Consider the following 5,341-nt stretch of genomic DNA (forward strand, 5'->3'; position numbering starts at 1 on the left):
AAGAAAAAAAAAACGAGTGGGTAAAAAAGAAACTATCTGTGCAGCAGATGTTTTTTTTTTTAAAAAAAAAGTCTAGTTCTTAGTACAAAACCTTTGTAAAGAAGGGCCACACCATGCGCAGTTGTAAAGAATGTTTTGAAAGTTGAGCTTTAATCCTCTGGAAATAAAGAATTATTTCAAAAACAGTTTCTCGTTTACAATGGCTGTATATTTGAAAGGATCGACACAATTAAAAAAAAAAATCAAAGTTACAAACTTCAAAGTTTCCATTTTATTTGGTTTGTTGAGTATATAATAGTGGTCGACTGAAAAATAAATAAATAAAGATAAAAAATATTGAAATAAAATAAAATTACCGAAGCGACTGAGTATAATATGTGGACACAGGAAACTACTAGACTGGAAAATTCCGGAATTGGGAACTATTAATGCTGTTCAGTTCGCTCTGGTCCAATTTGAATCCCAATTATCATTTACACTTCTAACACTATAATTATTATTGATTGTTGGAACATGGCTAACAATATTCACAAAATTAAGCTTATTAAAAATCTTTGCATCCCACAATTTCCCCCAAAATTATGTGACACTAGTTCGAGATCCTTTGAGAAATCCTAACCAAAATTGGGTAACCATAGTAATTTAGTGCAGTTTTTTTTTAAATTTATTTATGCTATCTACAGGAGGTTAAAAGATGACTAAACGTTTCTTAAATGTAAAAATAATATTTGCTGTTGTATAAAACAAATAACACATTTTTAATTGATACATATTGTGGCCCTTCCTAACTTTTAAAATAATTTTTACACGAGTCTTTTCGAAAAGAAAAAAAAAACTTTTGTGGCAGAGAAAAAAAAAAGGATCTTATTCATCTGCAATCATAGAAAGTCCAAGAAAAGCTCATTTCAATGTTTTAGGTATTGTAATGGCAAGAGCTAAAAAGTAATTAGAAGACACTAATGTTCTTCTAAGCGATACAAGGCGGGAAATAAATAAATAAAATACTAGAAGTGGCAGATTTTGAAATGCATTTGCCTTTACTCTTTCTTTCTTTTTTTAAATTCAGAAATATCTAAAGCAAAGAATCGTGTCCTATAAGAATAAAGTATTATAAACCAAAATAAAGCTGCAAAAATTGGAGTGAGGGCAATAATTTAGCCAACTTGTTTGTACCGTTAGCTTTGAATTGATTATATTTAGTTTTATGCATAAATTATTACACAGTTTTAGTGTCGCACGCTTTCGTGATGATAGGTGTGTGCTATACATCCTAAATAGATTTGCTCACTGGACCTGCATACCAACACATTTTGAAGAATTAAATAAATAAGGTACAAATCGAACATTACAAGGGTATTCCGAGAAAACTAGCATGATCATTACTCAGAATGAGATATAATTTCCGCATAGAGAATGCCAAGGTATTTAAACGTACTAAGGAAAAGTAGGGCAAATTTTTTCTGTTAACCTTCTACCTCTGCAGAAATCAGGTTTCATTAATTAATAATTTATGGTACAGAAGAATGCCATAGCAAGAGCAGAGTGGCGCAGTGGAAGCGTGCTGGGCCCATAACCCAGAGGTCCGTGGATCGAAACCACGCTCTGCTAGACATTTTTTTCCCCTTTTTCTCCAGTCATCTCTAAACAATAAAATAATAAAAATTAAAGCAGAATTAGAATGCTATTTTAATATTAAAATGGTATTCTGGATGACGTTGCTTTATATTAATAGTAAGTCTTCCTTATTAACAAAACAATGATAACATATTGATCGCTTAGGATAATTGTTTTCAGATAGCTGCATTACGATTATGATTTAACTGAGCGTATAACTTGTTTTCTCATTTCGTTATACTTTCGTTGGATGATGCATCCAATGAAACAGCCCGCACACGGTGATTCATATTTGCTTACTTATCGTGTATATAAGTTTTTAGTTCTTTAATTTTTAGGTCTTAACTTTCAAATTAATAGTTTTATTAATTCATTGCCTTCGATATGGGTTTTATTCGTATTTCATTTCTGCCTTTTGATGCATTTCTATGCTCATTTATTAGTTCTTCATCTTCAATATTATTTTCAATCATATGTTATTTTCAGCTCGGTTATCAATTTCTGTACTAAATATTGTGTCATTCTTCCCTTCAAAAGTATCCAAATATAGCTAATTAATACTCTTTCAAATATAATAAATTTTATTATTTTTTTATATCAGCCCCACCCAGGAGAGGTCCCAAGACCTATGACACAACACTACCGTCTGTGGGCAAGTGGGGTAGGAAGAAGAAAGGAATTTGATGAAGAAAGAAAAAACAGTGTGGGAAAGATTATTCCAAAAATCTGAAGTGTAGGGAATGGAGGAAGATGAGAAGTTGGTTTAATGTTTGATAAGCCTGCGATATTGACCAGCAACTGTTCGTGTTCGTACATGATTAGGGAAAGTGGCAGAGTGGCAGTGGCCAGTTCGGTGGATCAGCGCAACACAGCATCTATAGGAAAACGACCAGAGGAAGACAGTGAGGGAGAAGTCATCAGTTAAGCGAATATTCCGGATACAGTCAAGCATTCTGAGCGAGGTATTAGGTGCACCGCCACAGATGTCTGAACAATATGTTAAGGTCTGGCGGATTTGAGCTTTATAAAGTGTCAGAAGTTGAGCAGAGAAACGAAAACGAAAAAAAAAACTTAAGTTTATTTTTAGGCTGAAGAGACTATGAATCTGATATTCTGGTGCCAAGACAGGCTAGATACGAAAGTCAATCCAAGAAGAAAAGACTGATCCTGGTTAGTGAGCAGAATATTGTCAAAAGTGAGGGAATGGTTTTCTTCATAAAATAAGAGGGTTGGGTTTTGGTGGCATTGAAATTCTTAATTTAATTTTAGTCTGTAGTATGGAATACATAAAAAAGATCCATTGCTATAAAAGTCTTCTATTTTCACTTAATTATCTAATATCAGGAGCTACGTGAAGATTTCAGAAAATCTTAAACATCATTTGCTGATTTTATATCAAACTAGGTTGCTATAACTCAAATTAGAGTTTTGGTCTTTGAAAGGTCTCAAAATTAGAGTTTTGGTCTTTGAAAGGTCCCAAAATTAGAGTTTTGGTCTTTGGCTGCGCTATTTCCGGCAGTTGTATTGATATTATACAATGAATAAGGTAAATGATGCAAATAAGGCCCACCTTATTTGAAATTTGAATATGTTAGACAATTGTTTAGATGAATTGAAACAACAGTGTTCATATTAAAGTTTGTATTATCACTAATTAAAAAAAAACACAAATAAGAACAATTCTTGCAGTGATTTATATTTTAATCAAGTCTTTAAAAAACACCTTGTGTGGGCTTATTAAACCATAGTAGTTTAATAAAGCCTTTGAACGAAATTAAATATTTTAAAAAAGTATAATTATTTTTAATTATTATTAATTTTAATCATAATTATTAGCTTAAGAACAGTTATAAGGGCATACAAATACTCCACATTCTTCTTGGCGAGAACAACACACTCTTCATGGTACCATTTAAGACACCGTGTTCATTGCCTCATATCAGCAACTTTTCTTCTCTGCATCTATGGCAATACCACCTCTCTTTTGACACTCTGTTTGTTCCTTTATTTCTTTTTTGGTTCTTCCTGTTTTTTAGTGTCAGCCTTCTCTTTCTTACTATCCTTTTCTTTGAAAAGATCTGTGGTCACTCTCTGGCCCTTATAATTTAACGCTTTTCTTTGTGGTGTTGCCTTTACAACTGCATAATTTGGCGTTGGCATTAACTCCTGAAACGATGACTTCAAAGAGTTCTTTGTTTTTAGATTTGCCAATGGAATCTCATCATCGGAGTTATCTGAATCGCAAGATGGAGGATTAGGACATGTTTTTACAGCTCGAGCAGGATTCAAAAATTGAGCTTTACGTTTAGAAATTGTTGGGTTTCTCTTTAAAAATAACTTCAACCTGTCTTTTCCTGCGAGGTCACTTTCTTTATTGAAGTTATTCCTAATTTCATTTTGTTCGCAAAATATAAAAGTTTGCCTGCATATAGCTTTTGGAGTTAAAGGGACGCCAATTGAAGCAAACTTTACTATTCTTTCTACCGAGTTCTTCTCTTGTTCTTTAGTTAGCACAGTATTTCTTCCTAATCTTTTCGTCGTCTTCTCTGTCTTTAAATGGTTCCTCAATGTTCTTCTAGGTACTTCATAGCGTTCTGATGCTGCACGTTGTGATAGTTGTCCTCTTTGCACAGCTTTCATAGCTGCTTCTAGTCTTTCATCAGTCCAAAGACCCGTTTCTTCTTAACTTCTGACATTTTCAGAGGCCTTTAGCAATAAAATAAGTAACTATTATGAGCAATCACCAAAAAAAAAAAAATCATAAATTATAGCAGTTTAATAAAGTCCATCAAATTTACTGGGCCTTATTAACTACCGCGAACTAGATTAGATCGCATCTATTTTCACGTAAAATATGAATTTAAATGAATTAAAACATTTTTTATCATAAAACTGAATGTTGAAAGAACAATTTAAATATAAAAACAATGCGAAAAGAACAATATGTTTAATTAAAACTTACGAATTTTTGCTGCGTAATATTATTAAACGGGAAGACCACCTCCCACAAAGGTCTAGGTCAAACTGACACAATACAGTCACTAGACAACATGGCACCACTGATTTGCCATTGCTTATTGCGTCCTGTGTGTGTGTTTGTAAGAAACCAAATCGGCACAACTTACCGTAAATGTGATTTTTTTAAAACGGGCCTTATTAGACGCTGGGCCTTATTTACCTCAGGTACCTTATCATCTGTTTATTTCTCAAAGGAGGTTTGTGTTTTTGTCAACTCAGCGAACTAACCTAACCTTAAGGATTAGTGCAGGCACTATAAACACAACAAGAAACTCCTTGGGGGGGGGGGGGGGGGGAGGATGCAGTTCCATTCTTTGGTTTAGATTTTATTTATAAATATTCATATTTCTTCGCAGCTAGAGATGGTATTAATTCTTATTCGTGCAAGAATCCAACTACAAACAGCATGCGCGGAGTAAGTACACCAGAGGTGGAAATAGCGATTGATGATTTTAATGGCGCAAGGATCATACTGCACCATATTAATGGTTATAGTAATACACAAGGTGAGACAATCACAAACATCCATGCCAGTAGCGGGATTCGAACCTGCGACCTGTTGGTTGAAGAACGGGTATGCGAACCACTCGGTCAACCAAGCCGGCAAGCTGGATATACTAAACGATTAAAAAAATTCCACATAACTACAATATGCTCACTTGAGCATACTGTAGATATGAATTGCAACTGATCGCTTTTCTGCATGCCT

The 5,341-nt window shown here is 33.8% G+C and overlaps 1 non-coding gene across 1 annotated transcript; it reads left to right on the plus strand.

The window, feature by feature from the left end:
* The first annotated feature begins 1,536 nt into the window (after positions 1–1,536).
* TRNAM-CAU (transfer RNA methionine (anticodon CAU)) lies at positions 1,537–1,608 on the plus strand. The gene has a single exon. It is a non-coding gene; the product is annotated as a tRNA-Met (tRNA).
* The last annotated feature ends 3,733 nt before the right edge of the window (positions 1,609–5,341 follow it).

Source organism: Typopeltis vanoorti, chromosome 15, assembly GCF_054136105.1.
Source record: "Typopeltis vanoorti isolate ZY-2024b chromosome 15, IOZ_Tvanoo_1.0, whole genome shotgun sequence".
In the NCBI taxonomy this organism is placed as follows: Eukaryota; Metazoa; Arthropoda; class Arachnida; order Uropygi; family Thelyphonidae; genus Typopeltis; species Typopeltis vanoorti.